The 16756-nt window shown below is 34.4% G+C and overlaps 1 protein-coding gene across 1 annotated transcript in view; it reads left to right on the top strand.

Annotated features, from left to right (window-relative positions):
* Positions 1 to 369: 369 nt before the first annotated feature.
* Positions 370 to 16756, top strand: part of pak4 (p21 protein (Cdc42/Rac)-activated kinase 4) — a 39136-nt gene continuing 22749 nt past the window's right edge. The window contains exon 1 of the mRNA XM_028465632.1: positions 370 to 519. The gene's annotated coding sequence lies outside the window, so the exon portion shown is untranslated. The remainder of the gene's footprint in view (positions 520 to 16756) is intronic.

Raw genomic sequence — 16756 nt, 5'->3', positions numbered from 1 at the left:
TATCTCATAATTATGACTTAGATTTTTTTTTTTAAACTATTATTATTTTATATTTCCTAGTTGTTTTTGTTTTTTTTTAACAATACATATCGCTTTAATTTCACTGTGCTTACATCAAATGTGACACTTTTTTTTTTTTTTAAAGTCACGGACCAAACAGGAACTGCCTGATGATTCAAACTCGCCCTCGTGCTTTATATGTAAAACTTTTAATTCACATTTAATTGGTCCGGAACAAACTTTAATAATGTAATCCATTTTTATTTCACTATTTGTGAGAATTAATCGATGAGAACGTTAGCAATGGTTTTCAGGCGCGGACTCGGTTTCCATGGTACCCGCCTGAAGTTTCCCGGATGTACTCGGTGCTCTGACTCAACATGGCGTCTGGAAAGTAAGACTTCGGCTAATGTTGTACAGTTTGCTCAAACTTAGACGGCCCCCCGATTTCACCCAAAACGTAAAGCTGACCAGCGCAGCGCGGCGGCAGCTGGACAACTTTTACTGGACACACCGAGGGTAAGTGAACGATTCCGGTTGTTATTTCCCGCAGTTTATGGCTGCTGCTGAGCTAGTGGCGCGTCTTCTTTCTCCGTTTAGTCGCTAACGGCGGCTAATGTTAGCTATTTGAAGCTCCGACGCTTGGTGTTGTGAATCTACTGGCTTCCTTGCTAACCGATACCTATTACCTATGAACACATCTGGTCAGTGTCGCATTCAGTTATTCAACTACACAAAAGGCCACAGCCATTAATCCATATTATGACTAATTATAAAGTACGAGTATATTATTTTGGTTATTTGCCAACTTTGTGTGGACGGCTAACAAGTAGCTAGCAGCGCACTCGGAAGCCTGTCACCAGTTGGCTGGGTAACCAATAAATCCAAAACACTGTCCCATGTTTGAAACAGCCAAACCAGTCTCCCTTCAACTGGTGTTTGTTCGCTTTAAATGGGGGCAAATAAAACAACAAGACTAATTGTTTATAGCGTGTAACGCGTGTTTACATTTGACATCTTCCCACATGTCCTTTTTTCCGTTCAATGTCGTGTGTTTTGTGTTTGTTTACCAGACAAAACTCCCCGAACAGCTTAGAAACAAATGAAAGAGACGCAGCCGATCTAGTAACTTCTTTATTGTACTTTTTTTGTGACGCATAGCGTAAATAACATCTTTGTGTGGAATCGGATAATGGGTTGTTGTCTGCCAACTTCCTGTTTGAGATGGTAAAACAGGTGAGAGAAGTTCAGTATGTCAACCTGTGTGCTGAGCTGGCTTTTCTGTTTACACATTATTCTTTAATGTCCTTTATTCTCTACACAGTGAGGTCTAATAATGACATTAAAACCATAATGTTTGCCACTCCATTAGATTGATATAGATATATCTATTGATTATTATTATTTATGTTTATTTGTATATTTTTTGTTGTCATTTTGTGTATTTTTTATCGTTGCTTTGTATGTTATGGGTCACTTTCTTTAGTTATTGTTGCAAATTTTTACTGTCATTTTGTGTATTTTTATAGTTGCTTTTTATGTTATGGGTAATTCTGTGTATTTTTGTTGTTCCTTTGCATTTTTTTTTTTACTGTCCTGTGTATTTTTTGTGTATTATTTATGTTGTTTATTTTTATATTTTTTGTTGTCATTTTGTGTCTTTTTTATCGTTGCTTTGTATGTTATGGGTCACTTTCTTTAGTTATTGTTGCAATTTTTTACTGTCATTCTGTGTATTTTTGTTGTTGCTTTGTATATTTTTGTTGTCATTTTGTGTATTTTTATAGTTGCTTTTTATGTTATGGGTAATTCTGTATATTTTTGTTGTTCCTTTGCATTTTTTTTTTTTTACTGTCTTGTGTATTTTTTGTTGTTGCATTGTATATTTTTGTTGTCATTTTGTGTATTTTTGTTGTTCCTTTGCATATTTTTACTGTCATTCTGTGTCTTTTTGTAGTGGTTTTGTCTATTGTGAGTACTTTTGTGTATTTTTGTTGTTGCTTTGTGTGTTGTGGGTCATTTTGCCAGTTTTTCATGTGTTTTTGAGTCATTTTTGTTCTCGTTTTATTAATTATTGTTATTAATACGTTCATTAGTAGTCCTTTGTATTATTGGATTTGTGTATTGTTGTTGTCCTGTTAAAGCAGTTATATTAATATATATGTATGTGTATATATATATATACTGTGTATTTTTGCTGTTTTGTTTGTTTTTGAAGTCATTTTTACTACACAACATTAAACTGGCCACAAATACCAACAGCTGACAGTGTTGAGTAGTTATGTCTGTACTGTAAAGAGACGCTTGCCTTTCTGTTCTGGTTCTGTCGTGTCTGTTAAAGAATAATATGTTCCAATAGGAGTCTGCGTGTGTGTGCAGCTGTGACGGTCTGTCCGTGTGTCAGGGATGAGATGGACTCTGTGTCTGATAATAAAGCACATGTGGAAACCTGAGGAGAGCTCCTCCATGCTCTCCGTTAACCCTTGTTCATCAATGATGGCGTGCGTTGCCAGGGGCCTTCATCTGCAGCCAGTATGTCAACAAATTTTCTGGGCACATTACACATTCCTGGGATGCCAGAGCTGAGCACAAGGGTCAAATCGCTTCTCTCTCACATATACGCACCATTATTGTGTTTCCAGTGGCCCGTGAGGCTTCAATAAACTCACAGATTTGTGATTTTCATCTCAAATGTTGAGTTTTAAATTGTGAAGCTGATCTTCACCTAGAACATATTTAATTTGACTCTTTCAGCAGCCCAATCAGTTATAGGCCTGCACAATATTATTTAATGAATGTGTGGGGACAAGTTAAACATTTTAGTTTATTTTATATTGTGCATTTTAGAATGTCAGAATTTTCATATTTTTAATTGATTTATTCTTTGAAGCATATAATTTATACAATTGCAATGTTTTGGTTTTGGTTTCGGCAGAGAATTTCCATTTCGGTGCATCACTAATTTATGTTGTTGCTTTGTATATTTTTGCTGTTATTTTGTCTATTTTTGTTGTTCCTTTGTATATTTTTGTTGTTATTCTGTGTTTTTTTGATGTTGCTTAGTATATTTTGTTGTAATTTTGTATATTTTGGTTGTTGCTTTTTATGTTACGGATCATTTTGTGTATTTTTTCTTGTTGCTTTGCATATTTCTGTTGTCAATTTGTGTATTTTTGTGTTTGCTTTGTATATTTTAGTTGTCCTTTTGTGTATTTTTGTCATTCTGTGTATTTTAGTTAAGGGTCAAACTGTTTCTCTCTCACACATACTCACCATTATTGCGTTTCTATTGGCCTGGGAGACTCCAGTAAACTCAAAAATTTGTGATTTTTTTAATCTCAGATGTCGAGTTTTAATTTGTGAACTTTTAGGTGAAAGCAGAACAAACACACAGTTTTTCCATATTTTTTCTGTCTCCAGCTGCAGGAAACAAAGATGTTTTTGTTCATGGCGATGCTACTGAAGATATGAGCCCTAGTTTTACATGAGATAGTGGAAGTTACAGCTCGGGAGAATGAAAGCATTACAGTGGCAGTGAAACTTGGGGTTTTAATAAAGACAGCCTTACTGAAATTAAAGCAAACAGAGCCTTGAAGTTGATGATTTACCTTGGAATAATCGGAATATCCGAAACGACAGGAGGAATCCTATTCATGCTAAACTCAGTATTTAACAGTAGAGGCTCTGATTTTTCCCCAAAATCTCCCAGATTCCTTTTCAGTGTTTACCCTTTACCTTTTTGTTTCTGTTAAATCTCCTTTCCCTAATATAATCAAATGTCATTACAGGCTAGTTAACTTCCCAAAAGCATGCCAAATATGCTTAATTAATACAGTTAATTGAGTTAATTACTGTTTTTAGTTTCATATTTCTCTGCTGTTATTTGTAGTAAATGTGTCCATTTGATGGTGGAAAATTGAGTAAATGTGATATCCTCCTAAAACATGCACGTGAGGGTATAATCCCTGTTGTATTGCTGTTTCCTCTTAATTTTATTTAAAAAAAAAAAACATATAAGAAAATAGTAATAATTACAATATTAACATTTTTGTTTCAGGTTCCGTTTCTTTTTTTCCGTCTGTTTTCTAGGGGTGTGCTATCTAAGGAACTTCACGATTCGATTACGGATGCTAAGATTTGATTATTCAACGATTATCACGACATTAAAGGGTACCTGTAGTGAAAATGTATATAACAAAAAATGTGTTTATCTATTACCAATAAACACAGTATGTTAACCATTTTATGTAACAAAAAAAAAACACATTTTTATAAAGATTTTTACAAGTTGCCAAACCCGCCAAGACACATTTGGACCCGTTTCTAGAGGGATCCTTTTTTATTTCATCTATCATTACTTGCTTATTTTCACTTTACCAATACATGGCTAGCAGTGAAAATAACTTGGACTAGTAAAGTAGTGTGTTGTGTTGTTTCAGCTCATGTTCAGACTTGTTGTATTTTATCACGCAACGTTTGCCTCCGAGAACTTCAAAGTGGTTTTGATTTGATTCATAATGACAGAGGAATTTACACTTCAGTGTTTAAATATGAACTACCATTTCCTTTAAAAAATAGTGTTTTATATTTCCCCATAAAAAGAAACTGGTCATTTTGGGTCAGAATAAATCAGGTCTCGTTCAGGTCAGGAACTGATGTCTGAAGATTAGTGATATTTAATAAAGTGGCTCGTTTTCACCACAGACAGAGGCCATTAAAAGGTTTCCACGCTGAAGTCCAGTCTGCGATGCTAATTTATGATTTATGTCAAATACATGCTAAATAAAACCATTAGTAAAAGCACAACATCAGTCCGGTGGTCCCCAAAAAAACACTTTGAGCTTCTGAAAACTGAGCTTCTGGGGCTAAATCTGCTTCCAGGCCAACTGTGGTGGGTTAGTTTTCAGAAAACATCCAAAGCAACTAAAAAAAAAACAAAACAGTTGTACGAGAACTTCTTGTAGCAGGAATTAATTTTGAGGGACAGGAGAGTTAAATCTTCCATTATTACATTTTTATACGTATTATGAACTCCATTTGATTGTTCAATAACGAAAGTAAGTAGAAAACATACAACTGCCTATAGTTCTCATAGTATTCATGAGATAAAGTAGTTCATAACTGAAAATTAGTCATTTGAGCATCTATTGATTTGTGCCCAATACAGTCGTGACGTTTCCCTGGTTTATAGATCTGCATGTTAGAGCTTGGCGATATAAACTGTCATTTTTTTTCTTAAAGTGACAATATACGATATAAATCTAAATATTTTTATTTTGATTACCTTTATTTGACATAGACATCACAATTACATTGGTAACCCAGATGTATTGTTTTGAATGTATTAGCACAAGTGCTAATTTACTACACCTGTCCACAGGAGGCTTTTAAAAAGTACAAAAAGTAAAGCAATACAGTCATAAGTTATAGGGCAGAGGCAACATGGGTAAGTGAGAAACCAGTTCAAACTATTAATGTGAACACTGTTGTTTTAATTTTAGCCATTTTTTCAGATAGACTTTTTTATACTATTTATTCATTTGTTTTCCTTTTTTTTGTCTTATTTTATATTGTTTCTTTTCTTTTTTTTTTCTTTAAAAAACAAACAAAACATTCTCAATAAAGTCTGACCAGAAAGACAATTCTGGGCACATTTATTAGCAAAAAACAGCTGCACAGCTTGTGCCACTTTAGTCTCGTTCTCCTCGAAGGGACAGCATGTGTGAGTGAGTTCTGTAGTGTGGCTTGTTTAGGGGAAGGTCTGGATTAGGACGTACTCAGTAATCCATCTAACCGTGGTTTTCATGCTGCTCTGAGAAGAAGAGAACGCAGTGACAACTGAAATTAGTATTTAAATACAAAATAAGCAATAAAATAAGAATATATCATTATAGGCAATATTGTAATTTTCTGTTTCTTGCAAAATAGAAATCTTGATATATTGCCCAGGCCTACTGCCTATTAAAATTAACAAAAATAACTTAAAAACTAGGCTAGACCTGTATTCGCAAGGCAAATACGTATTTGGCAATTTAAGAAAATTGGCATATAGAATTGTTCATGTGAAAGACATTTTATTGTGTGTATTTTGTTGTTGAGTAACGTCTCTTTGTGTTGTTCTTTTTACTAATTAAATTGAAAGTAATAATGCAGGAAAAACAGAAGACTGACCATGACCTTAAATATGACCTTGAGCAAAATTCAATGTCACACCTTGAAAGGAAATGTTGTTCAATGGTACCAGTCTCAGCACTGTATCTCAATGTGTGTCCAAGTTGTAGGAGAAATTTTTTTTTTTTTGTGACGTCATGAACTTTGACCCCGACTGATCTTTTTACTGGTAGGTCGTACAGCTTTGGTACAATTAAATAAAATACTCCACTTGAGATGAGCTTTTTAAAAATGTAAGCATCAAACTTGTATGATAAATATTTGTAGAGATATGAAAAATTTTGTTTTTTGACCTGACCTTGACATTTTGGCTCCAAAAAATGTTGACTGCACATCTTTGACATTGTCCCTATGAGATGACATATGTGTCATTAGTGCTGCATTAATAGCCTAGGAGGAGTTACAGGACGATGGAGTTGCAGAAGAAAAATAATAACTCCTCCTACGATAACAGTTTTAAATTGCCAAATACAATAACAAAACAACGATAAAAGGTCCTTTCACAGAACCAATGGTGCTCACACAGAATAACTAGGTAGCATGTTTTAATGTGGTCAGTGTTTGAGCAGCTCTGTTGCCTTGACTTTTATCTAATTTATTGTCGTTCTTCAATGTTAGAACCGTAGTCTTTATGTGCGTCTTGAAAAGTATTGTTTCATTCTGTCTTTAGCACAAGATCAAAACAAAAATCTTTCAAAGTCTGCCTTTCCTAAATAACTGGTCTTATGAGTCCTATTATTATTCACATTTAAATACATTCTCCCAGGGCATTAAGACGGGCATTGAAAAATGTTTTTGTTGTTGTTATAGTGCTGTTGATGCTGCCACAGTAGAGTGTTATCCAACTATTTCCCACGCGTCACACTGTACAAAAATCTGCTTTGGCCAAACCAGACGTCCCTGTTTGAAATGAGTTTAAACTAAAACCAGCTGTTTGAACACAAGGAAACATCAACCTGCTGTGGAGCAGGAGCCACACCCTGCGTCTGAACATGAACTGGATGAGGTGGCTTACACCAGCCTCCCACAGAGAGTTCATGGGAAGCATCTTCAGTGTAAAGAAGCGTTCTGACTGTCTGCTGAGGTGTAAGATGAGGAGCTAATCAAACAGGAAAAACAGGCTGCTGCTAAAACACTCTTTTATTCAAAGTCAGCACATGATGGACATGATCTGTGGAGGTCATCAATGTGCAACATGGAGAACACAAGCAAATTTTTCACCAAAATAAGACAGATTATCTGAACAATTCAACACATAATGTTTCCTGTAGTTTATGTTCAAACTGGGCTCATCTCGCTTCTCCTTTCACATGTTATACTAGGGGTGAGCATTGCCATGTATCTGACAATACGATACACGATTTGCATATCCCGATACTAAACAATAAGATATATATCGCAATTTCAGTAATTACAAATTTTACCTTTCCAAGTACAGAATGTTATCAAATACATATAAGAACAAGTTATTAGTAACAAACTGTAATTCAAGTACAAATATAAAAATCAAGTGGTTTATGTTTATCAAACTGTTGAATTACATTTTTCAAAAAAGTTAAAAGTTTGCTTCTACAACAGATTCGGATTCTGTTAAGTTAATGAATTCTTAAAAAAAAAAAAAGTAATGGCATACATCCATTAAATTGCTCAGTGTGTTTTATGAAAATAAGGTATAATCAACTTCCAGCGAAAATGTATTGAGGAGTGAGGTAGTGTAACAAGGTCTGACGGTGCGTTCACTGATGTGACCGGGCGTTTTGCATGTCATGAAGACGTTAGCGCAATCAAATGTTGTTTTTTTGTTAAAAAAACATTATTAAAAAAATCGATTTGGACATATTTTGATTGTTACGATAACACATGTCAGCGCACAAGCAGAGACAGAGGAGAATACACACATAGCATAGATGTGTCTGTAAATACACACATAGCGTAGATGTGTCTGTAAATACACATAGCGTAGATGTGTCTGTAAATACACACATAGCGTAGATGTGTCTGTAAATGCACACATAGCGTAGATGTGTCTGTAAATACACACATAGCGTAGATGTGTCTGTAAATACACACATAGCGTAGATGTGTCTGTAAATACACACTTAGCGTAGATGTGTCTGTAAATACACACATAGCGTAGATGTGTCTGTAAATACACACATAGCGTAGATGTGTCTGTAAATACACACATAGCGTAGATGTGTCTGTAAATACACACATAGCGTAGATGTGTCTGTAAATACACACATAGCGTAGATGTGTCTGTAAATACACACATAGCGTAGATGTCTGTAAATACACACATAGCGTAGATGTCTCTGTAAATACACACATAGCGTAGATGTGTCTGTAAATACACACATAGCGTAGATGTGTCTGTAAATACACACAGCGTAGATGTGTCTGTACATACACACATAGCGTAGATGTGTCTGTAAATACACACATAGCGTAGATGTGTCTGTAAATACACACAGCGTAGATGTGTCTGTACATACACACATAGCGTAGATGTGTCTGTAAATACACACATAGCGTAGATGTGTCTGTAAATACACACTTAGCGTAGATGTGTCTGTAAATACACACTTAGCGTAGATGTGTCTGTAAATACACACATAGCGTAGATGTGTCTGTAAATACACACATAGCGTAGATGTGTCTGTAAATACACACATAGCGTAGATGTGTCTGTAAATACACACATAGCGTAGATGTGTCTGTAAATACACACATAGCGTAGATGTCTGTAAATACACACATAGCGTAGATGTGTCTGTAAATACACACATAGCGTAGATGTGTCTGTAAATACACACATAGCGTAGATGTGTCTGTAAATACACACATAGCGTAGATGTGTCTGTAAATACACACAGCGTAGATGTGTCTGTACATACACACATAGCGTAGATGTGTCTGTAAATACACACATAGCGTAGATGTGTCTGTAAATACACACAGCGTAGATGTGTCTGTACATACACACATAGCGTAGATGTGTCTGTAAATACACACATAGCGTAGATGTGTCTGTAAATACACACTTAGCGTAGATGTGTCTGTAAATACACACTTAGCGTAGATGTGTCTGTAAATACACACATAGCATAGATGTGTCTGTAAATACACACATAGCGTAGATGTGTCTGTAAATACACACATAGCGTAGATGTGTCTGTAAATACACACAGCATGATGAACCATCTCATTAGAGCAGAATCTGATCTTTATTGAGGCTCAGAGTCAAAAATGGCACATGGAACACAGTGGATTTCCTCATTTCTGTCAATCAATGCTCACTGAGGGCTGTGATTGGAGGAAACCCTCCTCCCTCCTCTCAGCTTTCATAGCCAAATACCCAAATACATACTGTATGTATTCAACAGAAAAAAGTGGGTTTGTGGTTTAGTTACTCTTTAAAGTCGTCATATCACCTTAAACTCCAACTGTCATATTTTCCAGCACTCTGACCAGTGACGCTAGTAAATGTGTGATATTTACCCCAAACATGCATGTTTCAGTGCCAAATTTCAATTCCTGCTTGATTTTGTTAAAACGATAATAAATTTAAATAGAGGCTTCAAATAATAAGAATATTGGCATTTGTGTTTCAAGGTCCATTTTACGTGACCGTTGAAAGTTTGAGGCCCTGAATTATGCACCAGTTCTCTTTGGCGGCTGTATGTACAGTCATGCATTATTATGCTTGTATTAATCTGTGAAGCTGGTATTTGGCACCTACTGATATCTGAAAATGCTTTTTAGAGCAGACACTGTGTTCAGCAACAGTATAAACTATAGATAAAGCATGGGAAAATAAATGCTGTGCTGTAAAAAGGTTCACTTTTAAATTGCATTTTAAAAGGATAAGATTTTCTTTGGTTGAAGCCCAAACAACAACAACCTTTTGTGTCTACATGAACAATCCTGGAAGTTTTGTCCTCTTAATTTCCTGTCATCGTGAGTTGAAAATAACTCCCTCCATTTGAAGGCGTTTAAAGATAGACTGATGAGTAACTCTGACAGTGACGGATCAAAAGTTTCAGTGACTGAATATTTTTCTACTGGACCTTCCATGCATTTGTAAAGTTGAAGTACAACAAAAGATAAATGTGTGTTACATATAATGAGGAATGATGGAATTCTGATTGTGTGAAACGGATCAGAGTTTAACATACTAATATACCGTAGCTTTGGACCATTTTTCTACAGTAGAAGTCTGATGTGTGTGCTGTGGTATCTGGTCCCAAAACAGAAGTAGGAGCTCATCTCTTGGCCTCATCAGAATGTATCATTCCCACCCATGAATACTTAATTTTTAGGACCTAGAAAAACACGGAATGGACGTTTTAAAATGGGATACGATTGATATGATAGATCTTTATTTGTTCCACATTGAGGAAATGTGGTTTATACAGCAGCAGAAGAATAAAGGATAGTAGCACTTCATACAAATATACAAAGAAAATATGAATAACAATGAAAAATATATACAATAACAGGTAAATATATGTAAAATAAATCAAATTATTCTTGTGTGTGTGTCAGTGGGGGTCTCGTTTGTTGTCAAGTCTGACAGCAGAAGGTGGACTGATTTGAGTTAAAAAACAAACAAAATTGATGTAAAATGGGACAAAAATGCCTCACATGCATGTTTTGGGACAATATCCTACATTTACACGCTATTTTTCCAGTGAAAAGAGTAACTAAAATGTCTAACAAGTGCAGCAGACAGAGGAATATGTCAAATTTTGCTCATGGTCTCTTTCATATTCTCACGCGGCGCGTGAATTTTGTGCAAAATGAAATGGAAATGGCTCTATAACAGGCTAAATATTCATTTACACGTCTCAGCACCATATCACACATGTACGTGGTATTTCTTCTTTTTTACCTTTAAACGAGTGGCTGAGTGTAGCAAACAGACATCCTTGAATTTCTCGCAAAGTACGTTAATCTTGTTTCAGTGCAACCCTCCTGTCTTCCATAAGTTATGTGAAGCATATTAACATTAAATTAATAACAGAAGTTAACTCGAAGAAGCCTATTTAGCGTGTGTGGTGTGATTTTTGGAAGTTTAATAGCCTGTAAAGTCGTCAAAATGAGGAAAAACTATAAAACAGAAAAGTGTAAACTTGGAAACTTTTGACTTATCCTTCCATTTCCCTGTTTTGAATTCTTCTCATATCATTATAATTACAACATGTGATTTTAATCTGAGACACTACACACTAGTCATCATTGTTTACCTTTTCACAGCCCGTGATTGGAGGGTTTTGCTTCTGTCCATCTCGGACTCTGAGTCACAGCCACGTATCTGCTGTATTTGCCGTGTGCACTATAATTATTTGTCTCACTGCTTAGAGGATGGAGTGATGTCACATTTATCTCTGAGAACAACACATTGACTCACTGCTGATGGCTGCTAGTTCTCCTGAGTTGTTGATGTTACAATGACAGCACAATCATCTTATGATGTTTTTGTATCTGATTAGACTTCCAAAGCTTGAAATCCACTCAATAGATCCTTTAAGTGTTGTAAAGGCACATTTCCCTGTATTTAAGAACTTTTCCTGGAACTATCTGCATTCTATATCTGAATCACCACAGCTGAGGATCATCTCTGATAGATGGGAAGGACTTTTAAAATGTCTTCAAACTCCACCGTGTTTAGGGCCAGCTTGTTTGATTGAATTACTTTTTGTACGTTAATCCTCCCAATAATCTGCCAAATTTTGGTTGGGATTTTTGGGGACACTTTTCCCACCGAAATAACCTGACAGAAACAGTGATGATTCAACACCACGGTCAGCGTGCCTGTGTCTGGAAACGCATGGAGGTAGATTTGTGTCTTTATTGTTTAATAATAATAAAAAAATCATTTAAATTATAAAAAAAAGTTTCGTTCAATCATAAATAGATATTTTCAACCAAAGGAAAAAAGTGTTCAAAGAACTTCAAATGTAAAAAAAAAAAAAAAAAATTGAGCCCCAAATAATTGCATTGAACACTTTTTTTTTTTTTATTTTGGATTTAAGTAAAGTTTTTTTTTTTTAATTTAGACTGTATTATTATGTGAAGTCCAGTAAATAAAACATTTCAATCAAAAAAAAACATTTCAGTCAAAAAAAATATTTTAATGCAAAAAACTATTTGTGACCCCCCCCCCCAAAAGAAATAAAAAATAAAAAATTGCGTTTGAACACTTTTTTATTAAAGTGAAAAAATTTTGATGCTCTTTTTTTGATTGGATCAAATCGTCTCCAGGAAACCACAAATAAGCTCTGGTCCTGATAATATTATGCGCTGTCCTCCGCCCATTCGGACCGAGCCTGGGACTCAACCGGTGTGAAAGCAAAGCACCCTAAGTTGTGAGTTGGGGCCTCAGAGGAGCAGACTTGTATGTAGAGCTTCTCTCATGAATGCTAAATTTAAATGAGTTCATTTGAGTTCAGTTTAGAGTTTGTTGTAAAGTTTACACCTCGAACAGATTTTAGTTTAAAAAAAGACTCATTTTAGTTCCAGGGCCACATACCAGAATAGGAAAAAGGTGTAGTTTTTAAACTATTGGGGTCTATGGTAAGGCTGAACGATTAATTGCATTTGCGATATTATCACGATGTCATAAAAAACTATTTTTTTTTATTGCAAAGGCTGCAGTTTGTTTTTTGATTTTTATTATTTTTTTTAGGAATAGTGTATTTTAAGTTGGTTGGGAGTTTAATTTACCTAAAAAAAACATCCAATTTGTTAAAGTATAGTTTAGTATGTTGTGATATTACTGACTGGATATTAATAAGCTTTATTATTTTTTTTTTTTTGTATCTGTTTATTTTATATGTTTTTAGACTGTCCTGTTAAGTTCAGAGTGTTTAAGAATTGCAGTCCACATGTTTACATGTTTCATGAAACGTGAAGTTATTTAGATATGTTGAAGAGGTAAAGCCACAGATTTGTTTGCTTTATTATTGTAATTTGTGCTTTAAAATGTATATTTTATATTTATTTAAAGTTTAAATAAATCTGGAATTGTTTATTATGAAACAGATTGAATTATTGCTTGTGTTCATTGAAAAATACATGACATGAGGCCCTTGAAAAAATAATTGCATATTAAATCGCAATCACAATATTGAGGGAAAAAAAATCGCAAGTAGCTTATTTTCAAAAATCGTTCAGCCCTAATCAGTGGCAGTGCTTGTAGTTGTAGATATCTATAATTCAGTTTCACCATGTTGTAATTCCACGTCTACATATCCATAATGCAATTTTGACAATTTGCAATGATAATTATTAATATTTACAATTTTATTTTCACTAGTAGTAACTATTAATTGTAGATATCAGCAGCAATATTGAGGGAAAAGAATCCCAAGTAGGTTATTTTCCAAAATCGTTCAGCCCAAGTCAATGGCACACAAATTGGTCCAAGCTAACTCTGGACGGCTGCTGGATTAGTGTGTGTTTGTGATGTCAGTTTTAAATCAATATCATTCAGTTGATGGGATCCATTTGGTTGAAGTTAGCAGTATGTAGTGGTGTAGTTAAGTCAAACTGGGTCATGTTTGTGTGTGTTCAGATATGTGCTGTTTGCTCTCTCTCTGCAGTCTCTATCACGGAGTTTTCTACATTCCACACTGTGCCAGTGGAGGTCAGCGCTCATTGATTGCAACACTGTAAAGCTTTGTTTGAATGCTCTCTGATACACTGAGCCCGTTGGAGTAGAAATTCAAAAGGCTTTTTTCCAGGTTTACGCCGACAATTGAATTATTTTGGATTTGTTAAACACAAATCTTTCTGTTTCACAAAGAAAGTTTCATCTAAAAATTGGTTTTTGATCATCTTATTCTGAGTTCAACACTTCAAGCACTCATAAAATCTCTTGAAATGTGAAAAAATTGGTTTAAACATGTGAGTTTATTGAAATAACATTGGAGAGTTGAATGTGGTTATATTTTAAGTTGTGAACAGATGTCGTCCTTTGTGTGAACATCACCAGACTGCAATACAAAAGTTATCATGCACGGTTTCCATTTATTTTTCTTCTCTATTCAGTCTCTATTTACTTTTTTAATTCTTAAGTTCATTCATTCATGTATTCATGTATATATAATATTAGCAATAATATAAAATGAGATAAACTGAAGAGTTAAAAAGGAATTGGCCAATAGGGATTAAAAAAAGTGTATACTTCGCCAAGTCCTTTTTTGAATGTATGTATAATTTGTTTGTATTTATTTTGATTTTTTTGCATTTTTTATTATTATTTTTTTATATATTTACGTGTTCATTCATTCATTGTCACACATGCTTTTTCCTGTTCAGGGTCAATGTCTGGAATCTTTTGGTGCAAATGTCCAGCTCTTAATTGGTGAAGTTTACTTAAATTGATGGACATAATGACTTGACTTGACTTATTATGGCTTATTTTAGTAGATGCCATCATCTTATTCTGAATTAATGGTCATGGTGGTGACTTTCCATTTCCATTTCTCTTTTTTATCTTAAGTTTATTATTGTTATTATTATGTTGCTCATCTGGATGTCACCTACCCTAAATCCTGATTTATCTTTCATGATTATATCCTGTGTTTTGAGCTTGAGTTTACTTGATGTGCAGATGGAGTCTCTTCTTATCTCCAGCTCTCTCCCAGTAAAGCTCCTTGTTGGTTTTAGCAGACAGATGCAGAATTTAACAACAGCCTGACCTGATGATGACTCTAAATAACTGTTAATTTCAGCCTTACTGTCAGTATCTGCTGAGTCAGAGTGAGTCATTGTCTTTGGAGCAGACAAAACAATAAGATAAAAAAAAATCTACACACTTGACACATCTTTTATTAACTATACTTTAAACATATAGTTTAAAGTGACTTACAGTAAAGTGATCCTTCACTGTTTTTATAAATGTGGCCTAAAACCTTTGAAATGTCCTTATTAGAAGATCTATGCCTATCAAAACACATGATTTTGCACCACATTCGTTTTAAAACTGGGACTTAAACCGTGGAGGATCCTTTTAAAGAAATCATTTCCTTTTTTGTTTTCTCAACTGTTTTGTCACGAATTGCCAACAGTGTTTTGTTGTTTCCTGTGTTTTTGACTAGTGCACTTTTACATTTGTTTTTATACAGGTATTTAGTTTATTTTTTTTATATATTTTTCTCTTTTTCTTTTTTTTTCTTTAATTTTTCTCTTTTTTTCTCTCTTTTTCCCCTTTTTTCTTTTATCTTTCTATTTACTCTTTTTTTCCTTATTTATTTATTTTTTAATTTTTTTCTCTTTATTTTAGTTTTTGATATATTATGAAATATGATGTTACTTGTTCCTTGTTACTTCAATACATTTGAAAAGGTGTTATTTGTCAGGATTATTTCGGGGACAATGGGAGCAGGTGCGGCTTGAAAGTTTCACCTTTGTTCAAACTGAGGAACACCCAAAAAAGTGTGAGAACCACTGGATTATTAGACAATTGTCTATTTGTTAAATAAAAAGCACACATCTATCATAAAGTGTCCTGTTGAAATGGCACAGGAGTAGCAGAAACATTATTATTATAATTGTTAAGGGGTTTTAATCCCATCGTTCTCGTGTCTCTGTGTGATGTCACGATAGTGGTCAGCGTGCTGCTGAAACCAGACGAATGTCCCACGTGCACGCTCTCTATCCAGCTGTTTCAAACTACAGTTGCCATCGCTGTAAGTTTTAGAAAGTGGTGTGTTGTTCTGGTTGTGTGGATTAACTGAGTCAGCTGTAGAAGACATCAGCACACTAACTTTATTGTTTAGTGTGTGTGTGTGCGTTTAAGTAGTCGGTGTGAGATCTGTCAGCACTAAAAGCTGTGACTGAGTTCCCACAGCCCAACTGACCACCAGCCCTCCAGTGTGTGCGTGTGTGTGTAACAGAGTCCATCTGATTGAACATGTACAACAAAATTTATGTTATTCTTTATTCATTTATTCATTTTGGTACTTCTTACTTCAATAAAAGAAACTTTAGTGGCAAGTCCCTTTTCTGATATCTAAAATGTAATTCTGACTAATTATAAAAGGAGTTGTACATATCTGAAAAAAAGTTGTTACTAGTAAGAATGAGATTTTCACTCATTACAATTATATTTCATATATCTGAAATGCAATTGTAGATATCTGAAATTACATTCTTGCTAGTTACAATCCCAAACTGACATATTGGTAATTTAATTCTGACTAGTTAGAATTTAATTTCAGATATCTACAGTACAATTTATGATATCTGAAATGTAAGAACAAATGTAGATATCAATAATTACAATTGCAACTAGTCAAAATTATATTCTGGTTATGTAGCCTTGGAATTGTAACATGTCAAAATGCAATTGTAGTTATCTGAAATTGATTAATATCTGAAATTGAATTTGAATGGATGTCAATGGGATATTTTGACTAGTTGTAATCAAGTTTCTGATTTCTACAGCGGCCATTTTTTTTTTTTACTAGTGAGAATTGAACTGTTGATTTCTACAATTAATAGTTTAACTAGTGAAAATAGCATTGTAGATATCAATAATTATCATTGCAAACAGTCAAAATTACATTATGGATAT

This window comes from Gouania willdenowi, chromosome 13, assembly GCF_900634775.1.
Source record: "Gouania willdenowi chromosome 13, fGouWil2.1, whole genome shotgun sequence".
Classification (NCBI taxonomy): Eukaryota; Metazoa; Chordata; class Actinopteri; order Blenniiformes; family Gobiesocidae; genus Gouania; species Gouania willdenowi.
Note: the sequence above shows the minus strand (reverse complement) of the source record. Positions and strands in the feature narration are given on the sequence as shown.